The 24491-nt window shown below is 41.8% G+C and overlaps 1 pseudogene; it reads left to right on the top strand.

The window, feature by feature from the left end:
• The first annotated feature begins 5791 nt into the window (after window positions 1-5791).
• Window positions 5792-13353, top strand: LOC149178616 (CDK5RAP1-like protein pseudogene; annotated as a pseudogene).
• Window positions 13354-24491: the final 11138 nt, after the last annotated feature.

Raw genomic sequence — 24491 nt, 5'->3', positions numbered from 1 at the left:
AAAAGGGGTAACTAGGAAAAAGGGTTTACCAAGCAACTGTGAACTACAATATACCACCTTGGAGAACCAAGGATTTACTTGCGGGCAGGAAATCTCCTTGAATGTTGTGTTTGGTGTATAACATTGTACAAGGCAGCTAACTCAGTTACCTAAGGTGAGGATAGCAACCTAGTGTGGACTTCCAAAATATACTCGAAGGTATGTGGAAGTGCAGTCTATGTTAGCGTTGTCTAATGCGTAACTATATGATGAGAGCGTTCACATATAATTGCAGTGTGTGGAGCACCATCCAATATACCCGAAGACACATGGAGAATAGTCTTATGTACTTATGTACGTGGAAAGGGATATCACCCCTAGAATGCAACGTTGGCAAAAAATGACAGCTCCTATCTTTATAGAGGTTGGAACTCATCTCTAGCCTAGACCTCTAGATGTTTGCGTTAATGTTTCAAATGATCCTTAAGATTCATTCAATAAATTTTAAAGTTTATCTTGAATTAAGTTTTAGTTTTCAAGTGTTGGGATGGGGTCTCGTGGGTCAATTTTGGGTTAAAAACCAAAGCTTCGTTGTAAATTTTGATGAAGAGATGTAAAGTCTCTATGAATTGTGGATGCAGAGTGCGTAGTTAGTTAGGAGTCAAAAATGGTTCTTACCCTTGTTTATGTAAAGATGAGTCGGTTTTTGAGATCTACCCATGGTCCACGAACCATGGATTGTATAAATAGGTGTGTCTTAAAGAGTCTAAGGGAGATCCATGTCTTTGTCTATGGGTATGACGGAAGGAGTGTTAAGGAGTTAGCATGGAGAAGTAAGTCTTAGAGGGGGAAAAGGATATGCAGCTGAGTGCGCAAAGGCCTAGAGTAGTGTCTACAGCTGAGTGTGTGGACCTCTGCAACTGAGTGCGACGAGAATTTTTGAGTCCATAAACTTATACTGAAGATCGATAAAGAAGACTGTTGGAGAAGTTCATGTGTTTTATCTATTTACTTTTGTTATTCATGCTTACAATGTATGTTGTGATGAAATGATGTCTTTATGAAATAATGATGTATTGATGCACGAAACTACTGGATAAGTCTTATTAACTAAACGCAATACAAGTTAAGTATTTACGCGAAGAATATAATACAGTCTGTTACGTTCATTAAGCACTCAAGTAGATCTGAATAGATTCTTATCTAAGGATAATATATGGTGTGCGTAAGTAGATAATTCACATGTTCAGGGTCCACAAAAGCCGATCATAGACCTTCGCGAAGGTCTAGGAGCCATTTGAAGGGAGTTACAGTACTAAGCCTGAAGGGCTTATATATCTGCATGGAGGGAGATCTAGGGCATAAAAAGGACATCACACTGATCTCTGGATGTGGAAACTTGGTTCTAGCATCCCCCCATATTGCTTCGGGTGAGACTTCAGCTCGCGCTACGCGGGTTGATGTCGAAAGGCCCAGTAGTGTAGGGTTTTGTTTTGCGCAACTAACTCTAAACCTGGGTCAGGACCCATTAAGCCAACAAATGGTTTTGTTGTTGGGACCGAGATCTGCTTAAGGAGATGTGTGATGTCGCATCACTGAAATTCGACCAAAAAGGAAATCTAGAAGTGGTTGGATAGAAAAGTCCACTAATTTGTGGCACAGGAAAATAGGAATCCGCGCCTATCAAAAGAATAGTGGTTGGATAGATACACGAAAAATGCATGAGATTTTCTTCTGCACCTTCCTGATCGAGCTATATGAGTGGAAAACTAAATTGGAAGATGGCCAAGGAAGGTGGAAGCTTGGCGGTCTGATAGTGTGGACTCCAGAATTAGTGCAGAGGCTAGAAGATTCTAAAGATAATAAAGTGTGCATTGTTGATCACTGGCTTGATCGAGTCATAGGAGGATTCGTATCAGAGTTCATGGTTGATACCTCAGTCAGCTACAGTGAAGCAGAGTGATGCTTCTTCAAGGGACCGCAAGGTAAGTATCTAAGATATTTGAATACCTGGATTAAGATGGTGTTCTATGAAAAACAAGTTATGCCATTGCCTTGATGTTAGGAGCTACGCAAAGTGCAAAGCTCTTCAGAGATTGGGGAAGAACAGGTCCTGAATATAGCTTGTTGATTGGACCTCCTTCGAGTGATGACAAGGTAGCATTACAGGCTTCACCATGGAGTGTTGTCCAGTTGATAAGACAAGGGTTTTCTGTGAATACCTCATCCATCCACTCCACCTCGACATTCACCTCCACAGCATACACCTTCACCCACACCACCACCACCACCATCGTATTTCAACATGTCGAACTCGATAAAGCTGCGAATTTTCAAGGGTATAGGGAGTGAAGATACAGATCAGTTCTGGTTTTTCGCAAATGTTGTATGGACCACGCAGTAGATTACTATTGATAACATAAATAAGGTGCATTTAGTCACTGCCTTGCAAGACCGTGCCCTGACATGGTATATTAAATACTGCGTCGAACATCTTGTAGCAGCACTCGCAAAAACTAAGGCCGCTTTGAACAAAGAATTCAGTAAGCCTAAATTTGATTCATAGTCAGTAATTGGGTTTACAGAAATCATGATGAGGGTCGATGAGACACCTTGTGAATTAGATCAAAGGTTGAAGTGTCAGATTTGTGAAGCTAATATGCAGCTCATATATGGTCAGCACAGTGAATGGTTTATAGCCTTACTTCTACCTCACCTAAGGACCGCTTTGTCACAATAGAAGATAGGAACTCAGGCAGAAGCCCTAGAAATCACAATGAGGTTGCATGAGACACCTATTCAAGATGCGACTTTGGGAGTCCAACAAATTCACTCACAGTTGCAGAACCTCTGCTTGGAATTGCAGAGCTTAAAGAAGGAAAAGGAAACTAAGCCAGTGATGCACGAGGAGGTCTGGTGCCTGAAGTGTAAGAACCAAGGGCATGATGAGGATCATTGCCCCATATTTGTGAACTATATTACCAAAGGAGGGCCAATTCCCCTGAGGCCAGAAGCTCCAGCAAGACCAAGTACAAGGCCCGCACTATGGTGCGCTATTTGTCAGGTGGCTGGAAAACATGTAACAGATAATTGTCACTTACTGCAAAAAATCGTCCAAACACCACAACAGTTGTTCTGTAATTTCTGCAAATCGGTGGGCCACGATGAGTGCATCTGTCGTAGCTATGAGTTGATGATGGAAAGAACACCTACCTACTAAATGCAGGCATAAACTCAGCCTCCAAATGGGGGCATGGGAGGATCGCATGGAGGGTATCAAGGAAAAGGACGAGGCCGCGGAGGAGGAGGACCTGGTAGAGGTCATGGACAGGTCATTTGTTACAATTGTGGGACACGAAGGCACTACGTGCAGGAGTGTCAGAATCAAACATGCTCATCATGTCAATACTACAATCAGTTTGAGCACACCATACAATAATTCCCTGTGTTGATAAATAAGATGCATGAGAATAAGGCGCAGCCTCAGCACCCTACCCAGAACTTACATATGACGTAGGTTGATCCCTGTGAGGAGGATCCAAATGTAAATATTGTGCTGAGAAGTGGAATCACGACTGGTGACGATAAAGGAAAACATATTGAAGAGGACGGATGGGTCCACGAGGCCCTAGAAAAGGAGGTTGGATTTGACCTAGAGCGCGTGAAGGAAACGTTCATGGAGGCAAAGAAAAGCTTTGTTGAGGCCTATACCTTAGGGAGTCAGGACAAACTACCATAAACCAATGCGCCCACAGACATTGACCCCTTTGTGCTTACCACCTTCTTGGAAACTTGTATGAAACTACTACGGAATAGAAAGGCTGTGAAAGGGCTACAGGAATTGATAAACAAGTGTGTTGGTAAGGAAAATTCTCTTGATGGGCATTGCGTAGTCTGAAATATTGGTGATCATAAGGCCAGAACAGCGCGCAAGATGAGGATCACCACGTAGATAAGAGAGTATGAGATGGACCAGGTCATTCTGGACCTAGGGTCTGACACGAACGTTTTGCCTAAATAGACATGGGAGAGAATGAGAAGACCTGCACTATAGTGGTATCCGATCTAGTTGAGAATGGAAAACCAGTAGAAGATCATCCCTATAGGACGACTACATGGAGTCACCGTAGATATAGCGGGTGCGAGCACGCTGGCTGATTTTGAAGTAATAGAAATTTGGACGACAACAATCCATACCTCACGCTCCTTGTAATTTACTGGGTCATCGATATGAATGGAGTGATCAACTTGAAGAAGAGGACAATGTCGTTTGAGAAGAAATCGCTCTGGGTAGTAGTACCATTAGACCCTACAGAGGGACCGTGCTATACGGAACTAGTCCGTGACTATGAATAGAGTGATGATGATTTGGATCAAACCTACAACATTACAGCGTGAGACCAAGACTGGATTAATCCAACAGTTGATGGACAGATTGCATGGGACTGCGAAAGCTCCTATACCTCGGATTCAGATGAAGAGTTGGAGCACTAGCAGAATAGGTTGCATGAAGTATCTATGCTATGCTACAACATGATGACTAAATCGTTGCATTGTGTGTCATCGAAGGTAAGAAATTTACCCTACTATGATGGTTTAATTAGTGTAGATAAATTTTTGGATGCTTTTGAACAAGAATTCCCTAAGGATCATCGCTTCCAAGCATTGGATTTGGCGCTACGCTTGCACGATGGTGGGGTATGCACAAGGACAGCTTTGATGAATGGCGAGATTACAGGAGGATGATGAGGTTGTAATTTGGTCAGCCTAAAGTGAGATTAACTGAGAAATATAATGGGAGGAATGATCCGTGTGATCATTTAGCAAAGTGGACTAAAGTGTATGGAATGGAGCCGCAGCCGAAGTGGGTGCATTTATTCTATCACACTTTGGATATAATCCCTATGAATTGGTACCTGGAAATGGAGCTCCACCATGGCACCGCGGAGTGGGATATATTAAGGGAAGGATTCCTAATGACCTTCAGTTTTGAAGATGGGTTCGAAAGCATTGATGAAGCTCTACAGGAGGTTAAGGCAGTGATCTTCAGAATACCGCAGGATCCTTTAGAGTTGGTTCAACCATATTGGAGCACCCAGCTGCACCATGCGTTGGAATGCTATAATATGACCGCTGAGGGGGAGGATTAAGATCCAAGAAATATCAATATTCCAGAGGCAGAAGGCCATTGCGAAGTGGAAGGTCCACAAATAGAGAATCTGTACATCACCGCGCCATTGAAAACTAAGCAAGTAAACATTGGTATTGAAGCAGAGCCAAAATTTGTGAAGATTGGAGATTACTGGGATGATGCCATAGTGGATAAAGTTGTTGAGTTACTCTGCGAGTACCATGATCTTTTTCCTACAAAGTATTCAGACCTGAAGGGCATCATAGGAGACTTGGGAATGATGAAAATCACTTTAAAACAGACGCGAAGCTTGTTAAGCAGAGGTCGTATCACTTGAATCCTAAGTATAAGGAAAAGGTTCACTTGGAGTTGGATAAGATGCTGGAAGTAGGCATCATAGATCCAGTAGAGGATTCTAATTGGGTGATCCCAATGGTGGTCCAAGAAAAGAAACAGAAGGATGAAATAAGGATTTGTGTAGATCTAAGAAAGCTTAACGATGCCTATGTCCATGATCCTTTTCCAACACCATTTACAGATGAGGTATTGGACAATGTTGGAGGGAAGGAGGCCTACTCGTTCATTGATGAGTTCTTGGGTTACCATCAGATTAAGATCATGCCAGAAGACAGCAACAAAACAACCTTCACAACAGAATGGGGTTGTTTTCAGTATATTGTAATGTCGTTTGGACTCAAGAATGCACCGGAGATATTCTCGCTCGTAGTCGTTGCAGTGTTCAAGGAGATTATTCACAAGTTTTTGGAGGTATATTTTGATGATTGGACGGTGTTCAGTTTAGTAAAGTGCCATGTCACGAGTCTGCGCCTAATGCTGGATACATGTTGCAGATACCAGATTGCGTTGAACCTGATGAAGTGTCTATTCTGCGTCCCCTTTGGGATCTTGTTGGGGCATGTGGTGTGCAAGCAAGGGTTGATGGTGGACCCTGCCAAGATCGCAGTGATCGTAAATTTGCAGGCCCCGAGAATTTTCAAACAGTTGCGCGCAACGCTCAGACATACATGATATTACAGAAAGTTCATCAAGGCTTATGCTCAGATTACCGCGCCCATGGAGAGACTGCTGAAGAAGGACGCTACATTCTGTTGGGATGAAGAATGTCAGCACAGTCTAGATGTATTGAAAGAAAAGATGGTCACCACGCCAATCTTGGTCTTCCTGGATTGGAAGAAGGAATCCCATGTGCACGTTGATGCCTCATGTATTGCATTGGGAGAAGTGCTAACATAGGCTGGTGAAGGAGAGATGGATCACCCTATAGAATTTGCGAGCAAGAAATTATCAAAGGTTGAGAATAATTACTCAATGACATAGCGCGAAGGATTGGCTATGCTATACAGGCTTCAAAAATTCAGGCATTATCTGTTGGGCGGACATTTCAAGATTTACACAGATCATTCCACCTTGAAATACCTAGTCAATAAGCCTATGTTGGGGGGGGAGATATTCAGATGGTTGTTGTTATTTCAAGAATATGACTTTGAAGTAATTGTGAAGCCAGGAAGGTTGAATGTAGGACCTAACCATCTATCACGGATCGAAACAGGAGAGGAGCCCACTAATTTGGAGGAAGGGTTGCCTGATGCGCAGCTCTTCGCGGTGCGCGTAGCGAATAATAATTTTGTAGATATTATCCATTTTCTGACTACATGGATAGCTCCAGAAGGATACACCAGTTAGAAAAAGAAATAGTTAGTAATACGTGTGACATATTTCTCAGTAATTGCAAGAAATTTATATAAGATGGGTGCAGATGAGATACTCCAACGGTATGTGCCTGATTTTGAATGAAATAGCATCCTCGTTGAAGCTCATGGAGGATCTGCAGGAGGACATTATGCAGGAAAGGCAAGAGCGCAGAAAATTTTTCGCGCAGGGTTGTGGAGGCCTACGCTGCATAAAGACTCAAAAGCATATTGCGGGGCATGCGATGCATGTCAACGAACGGGCAAACCATCGCAGAGGGATGAGATGGCATTGAATCCTCAAGTATCATTGCAGCCATTTAAAAAATGGGCAATTGACTTCGTTGGACCAATTCAGCCCCCTAGAAAGAAGATAGGTGCAGGCTATATCATCACCGCGACAGAGTATTTAACCAAATGGGCAGAGGCATAGCCGATGAAGGATTGTACATGGGTTGCGATATCGAAGTTTTTGTTTGAATTTGTGTTAACTAGGTTTGGCTGCCCTAAGGTGTTGATGAGAGATCGAGGTACGCATTTTCTGAATGAGACCATCAACGTGTTGACTAAGGAATTTTAGGTTTATCATCAGAAGAGCACACTGTATCATCCTCAAGCTAATGGAATAGTTGAAGCCTTTAACAAGGTCCTAGAAAACATGCTGACAAAGATTTGCAATGAGTAGTGGAATGATTGGGACGTGCGCATACCGACAGTACTGTGAGCATACATGACTACTTGCAAAAAGATAACATGTCATACACATTTTCGATTAGTCTATGGCGTAGAAGTTGTGATGCGTATGGAATATATCATGCCTAGTCTTCGCATAGTAGCTTTCACAAGGATGAAAGACCGTGGAGCCTTGGAAGATCGACTCACACAGCTAATGGACCTCGAAGAAGACATATTCTTGGTTGGATTCCATCAGCAAGTTTAGAAGGAACATGAACAGGCTTGGCAGGATCGGCACATTAAGTTGCGCACCTTCAAGGTAAATGATTTGGTATTTTTATATGATAGTAAATTCGTTAAGTTTCCAGGAAAGTCTTAGATGCACTGGTTGGGGCCATATTTCATCAAAAAGATCACAGATGGGGGTGCATTTCAACTCGCAAAACTGAACAGAGAGCCTTTCGGGAAAGGTGAATGGAAGCCGATTGAAGCCATATGCAGGAGATCTGGTTCAATGACTATATGACGGCAGGACAGTCTTAGTGCTCCAGGCAGCTGCAAGGGAGCACAAGACTATAAAATACATTGCCCAGTTTCGGGGACTACGCGGCAGGGGATCTGCACGCAAAAGGGTGAGGTCACAGTATAAGAAGCTACATGAAGGGAGTTGCACTATGAAGGGAGATACCGCACAGCACAACCAAAAAGTGACCGTTAGAGTCGTTGTTCATGATTTGACAGCTAGGAGACAGTTAAGAGGAGCAGGCGGGCGGTATTTAACACTAAAATCTTTGAAGATATGCCACCAAATCAGCTATAATGGATGAATTTTGAGGGGAGCGGTCAGATTTGAATTCAAACTTTCCTATAAATTACACGTGTCATTCTAGCAGACAACACTTTGTATCCTTCGAGTTTTTGAATTGTGTTGTCTATCACTTATGAGTCGTGTGTTCTTCGAAGATTTGGTCGCAAGCCCTACATTCAATAATTTTCCTTAGTTAACCCAAAAATTCATTTGTGATACCATGTTAGGACCCAGTGCCACCGAGACTACAAGCACTGGAGGAATTGTCACCTCTGAAGGCATTGTTCCAAAGGTAGTGAGCATGGAAGCCCTGGCTCTTGTGCCTATGGCACCAAGGTCGCCTAGGCCAAAGCCTACACCTGTGTGAGAGACCCAAAAGAGGAATAAAGACAAGCAGAAGAGGTCGGTTCCAGTGCGCGAGTCGCCTAGGAAGCATACTGCCGCCCAGACGCAGAAGAAGGACAAGCAGCCTGAGAAGGTAGTAGATTTGGAAGTTGAGCATGGCACTGAGGATATAGATGCTAAGGGAGCGGAGCCCATCACCAAGTTGCCTAAATATATCCCTTCGCGCATGGGGAAGGCAAAGGTTCCCAAAGACCCAGACTCGAACAAGTTCCTCATTCACACACCCCTATTGCTAAAGAAGATAACCTTCGAAGGTTCGTGTTTGGCGTAGATCCCTCTGTTAAAAATGGAAGATTAGGACCTAGCTGACCATTAGAGGATCCTTCGCCTCGCAATAGAAAATTATATGCAATGCATGTATTACCTAGATTCTGGTGTCACTGAGTCGGATGCAATTGAATGGATCTACGAAGTGGAGAACTCTGTGTTGTTAAACCTGTTATGGGTGCCCCACTACCACCGCAGTAATATTAACACCATCTATGTGCAGCAACTACTTACTCTAGTGCACAATGGGTGCTTATGGCTTGGCGCACCTATACCCATCACGGATATGCTCATCCATGGGATCACGCACCTGTCACATGAGGGTTTGAATCTGGCTAAGGATTTTGGTGGAAAGGCAGGCGAAAGAGACTTGGCAGAGAAGATGAAAAATAAGTTTGAGCTTGTCAAGAAGCCACACGACTATTCCATCAACGATCCCGCAGTGAATATTGGCCGGAAAGGTTATGAGGAAGTGTCGCGTGGAAAAGGTTCTAGCACCTATGGTCTCGTTAGCTGTACACTACATGGAGGGCATGTAGTTTAACAAGTATTTAAGGAAGGATTGTGGAGGCCGCGCAGTTCGCCTCCCTCTGGGCAACGAAGGACCCCACACGGGTCACAGAAACAAATCTTTTATGGGTGTTGATGGAAGTGAGCTTTCGCATGGGCATCAACCAACGCCCAAGTTTGTCCCCAACCTTGTATGAGTAGTTGTCCACGTATGTTGCATTCAAGGTAGATTTCCACCGCATCTACATTCAGGCGCGGAAGGACCCACAGTAGAAGTGGTTCAATTTTTTGTATTTGGTCACTGATGATGCCATAGATGAAGTGATCAAGTGTTGTCCGGCAAATTGGCACTCCCCATCCGACTTAGATGCAGGTACCAACAAAGGCGCGAGGAAATCAGCTGAGAAGAAATGGAAGGACACAGCCAAACTGGCGACACAAAAGTTGGCTATGTAGCGGAAGAAGGAAGCTAAAGAGAAGGCTCGAATGGAAAAGAAGCGCACAACAAAGGAATATGTTGAACAAGAAAAATGCGACTCCGAGAAAAGCGACAAATCTCCTTCACTCGAAACCGAGGAGGAGGAGCAGTCTGTGCAGGTCAATGGCGGCAATGAGGGGCAGAGCACCCCATTTCAGCTAAGGAAGCACAGAGAACAATAGCAGGAGGGTTCCCACAAGAAGACGAAGTCGGCGAAATCGCAAGCAAATCTTGTCACCCTGACAGAGGGTGATATCTCTGAGATCGATGACAAAGTGCGCGACACTACAACCAAACTGTTGCAGCAAATCGAGCAACAGTACATGCAATCGCTAGGAAATTTCTAGAAGGATCTGGGCGAACTGTAGATCCAAACTAACAAAATACAGGTGGGCGCAGGTCAAGTGAGCACCACACAGATGAGCCTGGCACCGGGGACAAGTCATGCTGCCAAACTGGTACGGATAGTGGACCTTAGAATAGTTTCTCTGCCAGAGGGGCCCCTGAGCGCATAATCGGTTGATGACAAGATCATCATCAGTACCCTTAAGAACATTGGCTTAAATATTGCAACGCTCCCCAACGAATCTCTTCATGCGCTGCAGGCAGGAGTGACAGTGGAACTGAGAGCTCGGGAGTAGCGCGCTCTCAGTTTAATAAGAGAGTACCGAGTGAAAAATGAACAAATGTTCATCTAGAAGACATAGGCCCTAAAATATAGGAATATTATCCAAGCACTGAGCTCCCAAATAGTGATCGCGGTTGCAGAGGCGTGTAGAATAGTGTCGGAGTTGCATATACTTGAGGACGCACAACCAAAGGCCAAGATCCGGAAACTAGCTACAGGTGTACATGATGCGAAGGTAGAAGTTGCGAGAGTTCAATTTGAACTCAACATGAAAATCACAGAGCTACAGCTCAAGTCATAGCCTTTGAATCTGCCCGAGGTCAGGGAACAACGCGGAGCCACCATCAAGGAAGGGAGGGCTAATGTGGATGTCACAGTCGCTGACTACACAACCTTGTTTGAACAAGTGATGGAGTTTGTGACGATCCTGTAGGAAGACCCCAACCTGCAAAAATTGAATACAGAGATCCGCAAGCTCCAACAACAGTATGACGAGGTTAGTGCGACGGTGCACTCAATTTCTACAGCGCAGCACCTCACCAAGTTACAAGAGGGAAAGCATCTCCTCGCATAGGTGGAAGCAAATTAGAGAAAAGAGGCCTTGATTAAGGCCAGGTTGGGTCCTTGGTTGGAAGAATCCTACCAAGTCTCAACCAACATCCAAGAGAAGTTGACGAACTTGTAGCTCACACAGCAAAAGATCAAGCTGTCCAACGAAGGACCAACTACGAAGCAACTCGTCAAACAAGTAAAGTAGGCCACTACGCAAATCATCGCTGAGGTAGCATTTGTGCAAGTGGATTTGGGGGATATTTGTAGCAATATCACTGCACCAGCTGAGTGACTCAAGGGTGAGTCATGACCTTTGTGTTGGGGGCCTACTGGGATGGGGTCTGTTAGAGTCGGTCTTTACATCCCTCCGTCAGAGATCATTTCTCTTTTTGCATTTCATTTTTAGGTGTCTTGCTCGATTCACTCAGTTGCATTCCGCTAGGAGCATGCCATAATCTGACGGAAGGGACTTGTCACTCATTACCCCTCATGCCTTATCCTGTTGGCTCAGGTCTGTTCATCAAATCAATTTTAAGGTCATTTATAGTCCTGTTTTGGCCTCTTGTCAGCAAAGAGTTTTTATAAGATTTTTAGGTCTAGGATTTAGTTGATTTAGTCCTCAAAGTGCCCAATTATGCCAGCAGGCCAAAGGAAGGTTCAATAAGTTTCCATTTCGAGATTTTCATCATCAATAATGCTCAAGGTTGATTCCTCTTCAAAACTTTGTTTTGAAGAGGAAATTGCCAAATTAATTGTTTGTAATAAGTACGTATTCTTAAAGTCCTCCGCCATGAAGTACTTCAAATGTAGACTCTGGTCATCCTTTGCCAAACACCATGCCATCCATCACCTGTAAAACAAGAAAAGCTCCGGTCATTTAGTGCATTGTAAGGCTGAAAAGAAGTGAAAAGGTCCAAAAGCAAAGTTTGAAATAAGGTCATTTGCAAAACATTATTTGGCAACATTTAATTTGAAAAGCTTATGTAAAAATCATGTCTCCAAATGTGTAAAGCTCATTTGCATGCCAAGAGCAAAGAGGAAGCAACACCAATCGATTTTTGTGAACAAGTGAGGATATTGGACAAAAATCGTTGTAAATCATCGGCGCGGCGCACTGAGTAGGAGGTGCGGCGCATTGGGAGCAAACACGCAGTGTTATTTTACACGGGCGCGGCGCACTGGTGAGGCACGGCGCATTGGGTATGATGTGCGGTGCATACAATTAAAAGGCCCGAAACTGCTAACCTTTGCTCCAAATCACCCAGAACTTGCACGGATTTGATAGGTCTTTGGCTGCTGAAAATTAACTAAAAGCATGGATCTACCATGAAACATATGGATGTAAAATGAATATCAATGACATGGAAGTTGTCCTGGCAGTCATGAAAAGTGCTGGATATACAGAGGTTGTAGATACACCAAAGAATGTCGAAGTCATCTTCATCAACACATGTGCAATTCGAGAAAATGCTGAACAAAAGGTGTGGCAGAGGCTCAACTATTTATGGTTTTTAAAGAGAGAGTGGAAAAGCAATGTTAAAAAGGGACGAGCAAAGTCAGTTGTGCCTCTGAAGGTGGTTGTGCTGGGGTGCATGGCAGAACGCTTGAAAGAAAAAATAATTGATTTAGACAAAATGGTTGATGTAGTTTGTGGGCCTGATGCTTACAGGGACTTGCCTCGCTTGCTAGAAGCTGTAATTATGGTCAAAAGGAAGTTAATACACTTCTGTCCCTTGAAGAAACATATGTTGATATCAGTCCAGTAAGAATTGTTAGCGATTCTGTTATAGCATTTGTCTCCATAATGCGTGGCTGTAACAATATGTGTTCATTCTACATTTTACCTTTTACACGAGGGAGAGAGAGGTCACGGCCAGTAGAGTCCATTGTGAGAGAGGTGGGAGAGCTTTGGGAGCAAGGTGTGAAAGAAGTAATGCTTCTTGGTTAGAATGTGAACAATTATAATGATATCTCTATCCTTGATGGGAATGGTGCATTTCCTACAGGGATCAGTTGGGCTCTTAGTCAAGGCTTTTCCAACATATGCAATATCGATGGAACATTTGTAAAAGCATTCATTTACCAGCACAAAGTGGGAGTACAGATGTTCTTGAAAGAATGCGACGAGGTTATACACGAGAAGCTTATCTGAATCTTGTAGAAAGAATACGGAATATTATTCCTGATATTGGCTTAATTCCCCGGTATTAAAGGACAAATTACAACTGGAATTGGTGAAACTCTGTTTCCCTTCATTAAAGGCGAAATTTTACTTCAAAGCTATTTTTATTAAAAAAAATATTTGGTTTTTATTCAAACGGCAAAAGGAAAGCGAACAGTCAAAGACCGAAACGCCTAAGTTTAAAACGAAGACATCAACCATAGCAGAGAAATAAGCTACGAGGCCTATTTTTGTCTTCAATTGTGATTCAAAGGGATTTACACCTACAGATTTCACCTCTTCATTGGTCATCAACAGATTCGAGTAGAAAATGTAACACTGCTCCTTTTACAGATGGTTGGCTTTTCATCTTTTGTTAATAATGATGAAACATCCCCTATTTTTGGTCGATCCATTTTCTCATAGTGGAGTTTATTTATTGTATTGAAAATCATTTGTAAAGGGGTCTGAGTTCGAGGAGAGGTGTGGAAGAAAACTCAGTGCTTCGCTGTACAGTTTGGCCAGGAAATTAATAAAATGATGCAACTCTGATTCATGAGTTTCATGTGGCATGAGTTTAGCATATGTTCTTCTTTCTGTTTCATGTGTATCTTGTTATGTTTTACAGTTCATTCATAATAATTCCCAGTTGAATATTTTTAAGTAAGAAAGGTAGAATCCAGTTTATTGCTCTGCCTTGGAAAAGCATTCATCCTCTGTGTGTCTTCTTCTGTTTGAAAAGGATTCATTGGTTATGCCCTTTTCAACCTCTCAACAGTCTTTCGACTCCATGTTAATTCAATTTGATTTCTAAACCTCTTGCCTATCTTGCCTCATGAAATACTCTGCGTCTTTGATTCAATTTCCCAGCTCATGTTGTCTTTTGTCCCATACAGCCCTAAAAATTTAGTCATTCATTAAATTACCTCTTTCATATTTATTTACTCGCCTAAAATCAGTTCCCATTTTAAGTCATCTCAGTCCCTATCACATATTTTTACTGATTTTGACCCGGAGAGAGCCCTCTCTTGTCCTCGTAGGGCTAGCTACGAGGCTGAGCGTGGTTTGTGTTTATCCTGAATTTTGCCTTCCTTAAGCCTAAGGCAGATTTAGGCTCTAACATAGTGGCGACCATACTGGGGGAGAAATTCTTTGTTTGTTAGTCTTCTTCGTTGCATAAACTACAGACAGAGTCTGAAGATTAGCCAGGTAGCCTTCGAAACGCTTTTGCTTTGCATGAGCGCAAGTAGATAAAAGCTACTTCAGTCAATGTCCGGTCTAGTCTCATGAACGACAGGCTTAACCTACAAACACCCCAATACTTCTGATAATTCTAAGCTTTCGGATGATAAGTTTAGGATTTGATAGGCTGAGTAAGTTGTTTATGTCCTTTTGATCTTTTGAAAATAGCACGCTGGCTTCAAGAAGATATACCAGAGCTAATCCAGATCCAGATCCTCCTCCTGTCTACGAAAATCCCAATTTGATTCCAAGACTTCTTCGTCAAGAGAGCTTTGTGACTCCCGTGTTTAAATCCTATTCATGTCCTGCGATTTTTGAGTATCTTGAAGAGCTTGATTTTGATGAGCAGTTTGAAATATCATTGTTTGAGACCAAATCCGAAAGTGTTGTTGACTCTACTGTCCCCAATCCACATTTTCTTGTAGACCTAGAAACTGAAAGGGCTAACTGGTCAATTGATGATTATATTTTGACACAGCTTCAAACTTCAATTGTGGCTTCAAACCTCGTTGATTTCCTAGAAACTGCATCTGCAACTCTTGCAGCTTCCGCAACTCCATCTAGATCAAGGATTCCCACTGAACTGCCTTTCATTCCTACAATCCCTGTGCAGCCTATTGTCACATATCAAAAGTCTGCTGCAAATTCACCTCCATCTACTCCTTCTACATCCAAAATTGCTTCTCCTCCGCACACCCCTCCTCATACGCCTCACACATCAGCCGCACCCACTCCTCCAACATCCCCAAGACCAAATCCACCAAGAGTGATGGCTGCTCATTTTGCACCTCTTGTGCTGCCTCAAGTTTTGGATGATATGCCCGCAGATTATCAAAGAAAAATTCCTTTGTTTGATGGCACTCCTCACAGCATTACCGCTCAGCAACATGTGGACAGAATGGCAGATTTCTGTGACCTTCATGAGATCGATGCAGAAAATGTGACAATGAGACTCTTTGTACAAACATTTGCGGGTGAAGTTAGGAAATGGTTCAGAGCTTTGTCGGCTGCAATTATCACTACCTTGGCCGACCTACAAAGACAATTTTTAGACTACTGGGAAGTGAAAAGAATCCTCTTCAAATTCTTGCTGAATATGATCAGATCAAGCGAAACGTTGGTGAGTCAGTCCAAGAATATTGTATTAGATTCAATTCCGTTTATAATGCAAATCCTGATCCTCTAAGGCCACCTGTGGGGCTAGCAATGATGAAGTTTTCGGATGGTTTTGATGCTGACATGGCTTATCAACTAAGAGAGAGAGAGTCGGCCACAATGGAATACATGTAGAAGATCGCGGTTAGCATTGAAGCAAATCATCTGACCAAGAGGGCTAGAGCAAGAGCAGAAAAGAAGGTCACAATAAAAGAAGAGTCTTCCTCGATAGATCAATTACTCCGGAAGGTAGAGCAGATGTTTGAAAGGGTGAAACTTGACAAACCTGAGCCACAAGTTAGAAATCCTAACTTCCGTGGCCAGCAGCAGCCACAATATAGAATAAAACAGAGAGAGCAGCGAGCCCAAGATCAGACAACACAGCAGCCAGTACAACCACCTCTACAGCAAAATTTTGTGCATGGACCGGAGTCAGATGAGGAAGGGAATGTGATAGGGGAAGAAAACCACTTCTTTACTCCTGATGATTTTCCTATTTATATTACTGAAGATGAGGAGTATGCAGAAAGTTCAGCTGCACACAAAGATGCAGATTTCATTCTAGCAAATGACACAGTTTTGGAAGAAGAATCAGATGAGTATCAAAGAGGTTATATGAATGTTTTGTCCGCTCAGCAGCCGAAATATTCACTTAGAAACAGAGATGTGCTTGTTAACCCAATTCAAAAGAGGAAGGAAGTTTCAGCATCAAATAATGATTCACCTGTTGTACAAAATAAAGGAAGAGGCAGTTGATCTTAATATCAGCGAATCACCATCAGCAGAAAAATCAAATCAACCAATTGTATCAAAAGAAAAGGAAAAGAAAGATGTCCTAGTCAAAGAGGCAGAAAAGAATTTAGCTTTTAGTTTAGAGAATGAAATTTCTAAATTGAAGGTATCCATTACCTTGACTGAAATAATGAGGAACAACAGTTATAGAGGGTAAGTTTCTAAAATTTTGAATTTTGATCCAATGTCTGATATGGTGAATGTCGAAGATGATCAACCCGAATTGATTTTTGGGCCAGCATTGAATGGTGAGTCTCCAGATAATGATGTGACACCTTTTTATATCAGTTTTAGATTGCATGATTTTGTGTTACATAATGCCATGTTAGATTCCGGAGCTTCCCACAATCTTATGCTAAAGGCTATCATGGAGAAGCTGGGTTTGGACATCACTAGGAAATACCATGATCTCTATTCATTTGATTCCAGCAAATTAAGATGTATCGGGCTCATCAAAGACTTGGTTGTAAGTCTGGAGCAAATCCCAACGAAGAATGTTTTGATGGATATTGTTGTGGCAGATATTCCTCCCAGATTCGGTATGCTTATTTCCAGGTCTTGGGGAGCGAAATTAAAAGGGAGATTACAACTAAATTTCTCCTATGCAACGATTCCTGTGCTTGGCCAAATGAGAAAATTGTACCGGGAACAAAAAATGAAATACATGATTACAAGCAAGGAGAAACCGATTAATCATCCAATTAATTATGTACATACCAATCTAGAGTCTTTTGTTTATATTTAGATAGTTTCAATGAGATAGATAGTCAGTTAGTTGAAGCAGAAAATATTCCAGAAATAACAGAGAATTTCAGAGAAGTTTTGAAGAAAGAAGGACAAGAACAGCAAACTACCGTTGAGCAATCAGCTAAAGAAAATGGATAGCAAGCAGGAAAAACAGAGCCGATAGAATTTCAGCACTTAGAAGAAGAGGAAGATGGTCTCTGGACCATGGATTTCGATGGTGCAGTGGGAAATGATGGTGCTGGAATTGGTATTTGGGTACGCAGTCCTTCGTCTACTCCGAACAAAGTCCCTAGTAATGTGCGGGTATGTTCTTACAAGCTAGCATTTGATTGTTCGAACAATGAGGCTGAGTACAAGGCTTTGATTGCTGGCCTAAAAATTCTAAGAAAGCTGAATGCTAAGAGGATTGCAGTATATGGTGACTCCGAGCTGGTGATTAAGCAAGTAAAGGGCGAATATCAAGCAAAACATCCTCAGATGCGGGCTTACCGGAATGCAGTTCTAGACATCCTGGAATTATTTTCAGATTATACCTTGACATGTGTGCCTCGTATTCAAAATGGAATTGCTGATGCACTTGCTAAGGCAACAAGTAGTTTGAAGATTCCAATGAACTCCAGTAATAAATTCGAAATCCATGTCAAGCATCGTCCGACTGTCCTGAACAATCAGAGACATTGGCAAGTTTTCCAAGATGATGAGGAGATTGATGATTTTCTGCAAAACAAAGGTAAGTTCAAAGATACCTCAATTGATGTAGAAAATGATGATGGTAAAGATGATGTGCAGATCAATCAAATGGAAGTGTTGCAGCTTAAGGATAATATTATTCCTAAAGGCTTGATACCTTTAGAAGAACTCTTTGATCAAGATGATGTAGCCCGTAAACCAACGTTGCAGCCAACAAAGAAGGGTGTTGAAGAGGTCAATATTGGAACAGCTGCAAATCCAAAAATGGTAAAACTGTCTAAAGCATTGCCACCAAGCGTGAAAGCCAAATATATCAATTTGTTGTCATCTTTTGCTGATTTGTTTGCTTGGGATTATTCTGACTTGAAGACATATGATACCAATATAATTCAGCACACTATACCCATTAAGCCTAATCAGAAACCTTTCAGATAGAAGTTGAGAAGGCTAAATCCAAAACTGTTGCCATCAATTGAGAAGGAGATAAACAGGTTGTACAAATCAGGAATCATTGTTCCCATCAGAGTTTCTTACTGGATCTCTAATTTGGTGCCCGTACGAAAGAAAATAGGTGAGATTCGCTTGTGCATTGATTTTAGGAATCTCAATAAAGCGTCATTGAAGGATAACTATCCATTGCCCAAAATGGATCATATACTTCAGCGAGTAGTTGGAGAATCTCGTATGTCACTACTCGATGGTTATTCTAGATATAACCAAATTTTTGTCCATGAAGATGACCGAGACAAGACAACGTTCACCACTCCATGGGGAACTTTTCATTACGCTAAAATGCCTTTTGGTTTGAAGAACGCGGGTGCCACATTTCAGCGGGAAATGGACTTGGCTTTTGCAAATGAGAAGGATGTCTTTTTGGTTGTGTACCTTGATGATCTGACGGTGTTTTCCAAATCAGATGAAGAACACATGTATCATCTGAAAATTGTCTTTCAAAAGTGCAAAAAATATGGTGTGTCACTGAATCCGAAGAAGAGCTTGTTTTCCATGGATGAGGGCAAACTACTTGGGCACATTATCTCAAAGGATGGCATTCGTATTGATCCAGCACGTGTACAAGCGATTCAGCAAATTGATCTGCCCCGGAATAAGAAGGAGATTCAATCTTTTAATGGTAAGATGAATTTTTTACGCCGCTTTGTACCTAATCTTGCTGAACACCTAAGAGAGATTACAAACATGCTTAAGAAGGATAGCCAAGTGAAGTGGACGGAAGAGGCTGTAAAATATTTCAATTTAGTCAAATTGGCTCTTTCTTCAGCTCCAGTTCTAATCAGCCCGGATTACACTCGGGATTTTATATTGTTTTCATTTGCTTCGTCTTATGACTCAGGTTGTTCCCCAAAAGTTGTCGAAAAGGGAATACGACCGAGGTAACCACAGACCAATCTTTCGAACATGGATTCTAGCCAATCTGCATCCAGAGAGGGCTCTCTCTTTAAAATTTAGCTTTGTTTTAAAGTATATTAGGCTAGTTATGAAGAACAAGGGTTTGTTTGATTTGGATGATGATTTCCAATAGAACAGGGGTGTGAATCTGAGAAGTTCAGTCCATTGGGCTAATGGAGTCTATGAGGATGAATTGTTGGATACGATTTCTTTGGCAAAGGGTGGTACTACAGAGCAAGGTAATCAACCATGAAACAAATTCTAAACTGGAATAAGGTGAGATGGGGTCAGGGGGTGAAGGGCAACTAAGAATCCTTCATCATGCTGACAGAGGGAAAGTGGATGAATATTGCCAGGGAGCAGTTAAGAATTCCTTAGCTATATTCAAGATGTAAGAACCAGGGGAAACAAGAGCAGTTAAGAATTCCTGCTTATGCTAATTCTGAAGAAAACATAAATAATAATAGAGATTGAACACAAAGCACAGTTAAGTAAGTTATGGGTTATTCTTTTTCCCTATTATTCAGATCATGAACATAGATGATATATAAAAACACAGAAACTATAAAACATGAGTTAAAAAAGACTTATTGATCCATGAAATAATTCAAGAATTTTGCAACATAGTCCTCTGCCATGAATTTCATAACCAGAGAGTTCAGCAACAACGCATTCCAGCAACCTTTTATTCAGAAGAGTTTTCAGAGTTACAGCGCAGTTCTAGAAATGTATCACCAACCCCTAATACTTCGCTTAGGGAGGTATTTGTACAAAAATGTTTACAAAATATCCCAATGAGATAATATCTAGTAATAACTTCTTCTACCTACTCAAAAGAGAAATAAATGATCTTGGAAACAGGGAAGAAATAAATGCAGAAGTGAATGTTGTTGTGATGGCCGCTCTAGTTGGTGAAATATATTAACTTTTAAGCTCGGTGAGCCGGTACGCAACTATCTTGCGCTGATATTCTGCGAGGTTGGCTTAGCTTTTTCGGGGCATTTAACTTTGATTTAATAGACCGCAGCCCCGCGAGACGCTCACCCATTCCTTTTATCTGCTTTATGATATCTGTCGTTTTCTGGGAAAAACAAAAATTTGAAACCCGCCTACAAGATTTCCAACATGTGTTGCCACCATGACACTTTTGGCAACTGATGTCTTTGCAGCTTTATCAAGGTCTCATCAGCATTTGTGTACCTGTAGAAGTCAGGCTGGACTGTAAGAAGATGTTGTACTGCATGCTCAATATAAAACAAATTTTCCAAGTTGCTGTAAAGAGTTTGGCCAGATGGAAGGGTCTTCTCTGCTGGAGTACTTGATGATGATGCATTTTGTTGATCAGCAGCATGTCTATTCAACCTGAGCTGGTACTCAGCTTGTCTCAACAGGCGTTGATTGTTTCCCACCAGACTTGGCAAGCCCCTTTCTTGTAAGACTGCAATTTTTTCTGAAAAAGAATTTACCTCCACTTGCATATCTTGGCTCTTTCTCTCCAAATTCTGCATCAGGGTTCTCATGGTCAGAACTCTTTTGATTCTTAGGATGGTGCTTGTCCTATCTCTGATGTCCAATGCTTCCAGTTCTTCCTTTGTTTTATTGTTCAAAAAATGGATTAGCTTGTTGGCCTGTTCGGGCTTGTGTCCCAATAAATTTCTGGCCTTTTGAATTTCCATATGGGCTGCTGCTATCAAGTCAATCTGTTCATATATAATTTCAATATATCTCCATACATTACTAATTGATTCACTGACATTAGCCCACAAAATTCCCCTGATTTCTCCCAGAGGCTTGTCTAAAAAGATGTCCTTTTCCAATGCCTTTAATTTATTCTCTAATGCCTTTACCTCTCTTGTATTTTCTACCACAATCATTTTAGATTTGACATAACTTATTTACAACTTGGCCAATTTCTCTTTAGCCTCTTTTAATTCTGATACTTGGAGTTTTAAATCCTCCATAGCCTTTATCAATTCCTCAGTGGTCATGGCAGTATTGTTGCCTGCTGATGTTGTTGCTGAAGAAGTACTTGTTGTTGATGCTGGAACAGTGGGAGGGACTGCTGTTGTAACTTTAGGAGGGGCAGTTGTGACTGTTGGAGCTATTTCAGGTGGCTGAGAGGCCAGTTCTCCCAGCTTTTCTTGTAGTTCTTTCTCCAAGGCCAGCTCTGTCTCGTTTAGTTTTTGATTCATTCTCATCACCAAGTCCATCAAGTCCTCCTCTTCTTTTTGCTGCACAATCTCTGAAGTTTGTGGATGCATAGTAATAGGCAGCTTCAGTTGTTTCCTGAGGGCAGCAATGTCCTCCTCCTTTTTCTTTATCAATGATTTTATTCCCTTGGCATCTTTGGGATCATGTCCCAACTCAATGATAATTTCTTCCAATGACTTTATCCTGTTTTCCTTGGCTAAAGAAGATGCCTTCTCGAAATCTAATTGGGCCGAAGTGTTGTTCAATGAGTTCTGCAATTTGTGAGCCAACATTTCCTTGTCTGCCAATGTAGAGTAAACCATCTCACCAGTTTGCTTGTGCAGCTCTATTTGGTCCATAGGATGAATGTCTTTGGCAAGGACCTCCAGATTTGTTCTAATATAATTAGCAGCTAACTGTGGTTGTTGCAGTTTAGGCTTAAAGTGACTAAAGATCATCTTTCCTTCTTTAATGTCATATGTAGACATTAGTCTTTGATGTTTGGTGGGAGTCATCTTGAGAAACTGATCATAAAGTTGTAGTCTTACTGGCTCATTCTAGGCCTTGATGTCCGTGAATGTTCTTTTGATATCAGAACCTTGTTTGCTTTGCGGCCTTGTAGAGGAAACTTCCATGCTATGCTGCTTCTCCAATCACTACCTATGAGAGCTAGTAGATGTCTCTATCACCGGGGATGTCTGTGGGGTGGTTTCTCTTTCGCCTCCTAGGCTTTCTATGGTTTCCTCAATAATTTCTTCTTCAGCTAGAGGATCCACTCTTGGCCTTTTTGCTTCTGGCTACTCTGCTAGTCCACTTACAGGTGTGGCCTCTTCTCTATCCCTTTTCCTTCCCTTTTCCTCATTAAGAGGAGTCTGTAATGCCGGTATCTTTGGTGCTTTGGTCTGGATAGGAGGAGTTTGCCCCTGGCCCTGTTCCTTTGATGATGCTGGCTGATCTGTCATTATGTGCTGCTCTATATCTAGCACTTCTTTTCCTTTAGTTGTCCCTGTAGCTGGTGTAATGCTTTCTTGGGTAGGTTGTCGTGAAGTCCCAGCAGATAATGTACCCAGTCCGGCATGCTGAGGCAGTTTGAAGGAGACCTGTCCAAAAGAGTCCAGGTCAAGAGACTTTTCTAGATTTTTCATAACTTGTTCCATTCTTTCTTCCTTAGTAAGCTCTTCTATCAATGTGCCCTCTACCCACTCATCTTTATTAGCAAATTTCTCTATTTCAGGGATCTTACAATGATTATAGGCTAATAGCCTATTTTTTACTTTTCTCTCAGTAATAAAGCCATTTGGGTCATAGGGTACCCACCAAAAGCTTCTCTTTAATTTGAGTTCTTCTCCCAATATCTTGTCAGCATCTTGCCATGCTTCCTTTTTGTTAACAACAAAAGGGCCTAACTGGTTTCTCAATTTCAGATGAGCCTTTTTCCTTGCACCGTAAAAGTGAGTCAAATCTGAATTGATAAATTGCCTAAAATATTCTAGAGCAAACAGTCTCATAGGCACATATTTTGGCAGTTTATAGGGGCACAACTCACAACCATATATCCTGATCTCAGTGTGATTCTGGTAAAAGTACCAATCACCTATTTTGTAGCTTTTGGAGAGCTGTAAAATTTTCTGCATATCATCAGAGAGTCTAGGAAGAGGAGTGCTCATCAGTAGAGAGGAGACCGGATGTATAAATAAATCAATGAATTCACAGTAAGTGTAAGGAGAGTTATGGACTTCATGGAACACTGAGGTCCAAAAGATCACATACCGCCTTTCTCCTTTAGAATCTAGTTTTTTGATGGCAACCTGAAAACTGTCTGTTTGATAGTATAAGAATAGATGATATATATAAGATGTATACTTAAAGACTCCTTCTCTGTCTAGATTCAAGAATTGGTCATGAATATTATTGGCAATAAAGGCAGCAAAGTCATATTTGACAGAAGGAGGATGTCCTGGAATAAAAATGGAAAACAAAGATAAAATGGTTTCATCAACAAACTCACTTGTCTTAAATCATATGATATAGGATATCATATCAATGATGAATCTTCCAGTTTCATTGAACCAGACATGTAGAAAGGGAGGTGGCTCTCTGGGCTGGAAATTTGGTCTTATGAATAACTTGGTGATCCGGCCTATTTCTGCAGTGGACAGTTTGGAGCCCTGCTCCAGCAAATATCCCATGGAAAGAGGAGCCAGAGGCTGAGTGGGTTTGAAGTGTAGCATTTGATTTATGGACTCAGGAGTTATATGAAAGAGGACAGTTCTAGATGGAGTCATAACTAGTCTTTTTTCAGGTTCATAATTGGCACAGCACAGGCGGATTACATCTGGGAACATATTTACAGAGGGAAGGTAGTACCTGGGCAGATTGGATTCCCATATCCCATAGAGATCAGTTTTATTTAGGTGACTGTTTCTAATTTCACAGAATGCTTGAAGGTGGTTTTTGTCACCAGTTAAGTCCTGTATTTGAAAATCCCTATCAGCTAAGGACAACCACTCCAAGTCCTTATGAGTAGCATTAAGGGGAGTAACACTGAGGGCCACAGGGGCTGCCATTGCTCAATTTTCTGTGATTTTTCAACTTGGAATTTGGTTTTCTATAGAAAAATAGGTAAAATGACAACTTTGGGGCTCTTTTCCGGGAATTGCAGGCCAAAGCCGACTTGTATTCAGCTCGGTGGGTGAATTTTGGAGAGGAAAACGAAGTGTGCGGGGTTGTTTTGGTAAAAATAGGCAAAAACAGTGGTTCTGGTGAACTTGTCGAAAGTAGTTTGATGAATCGAACTTAAATTTGGGCGTTTTTAGATAATTTGCAGAGGAGAGCTGAGAAAAATAGGGCTTGGAAGTGAAATTGAAGTAAATACCTGTTTTAATAGTGGACTGCGCAATTTGCAGGTCGCGAGACGAGCTGGAAGACCGAACTGCAGGCTTGATTTGGCCTAGTGGCGGACTAG

The sequence above is a fragment of the Pinus tabuliformis genome, chromosome 4_1, assembly GCF_031772625.1.
Source record: "Pinus tabuliformis cultivar Carrire ecotype Pingquan chromosome 4_1, CPIR1, whole genome shotgun sequence".
Lineage (NCBI taxonomy): Eukaryota > Viridiplantae > Streptophyta > Pinopsida > Pinales > Pinaceae > Pinus > Pinus tabuliformis.
Note: the sequence above shows the minus strand (reverse complement) of the source record. Positions and strands in the feature narration are given on the sequence as shown.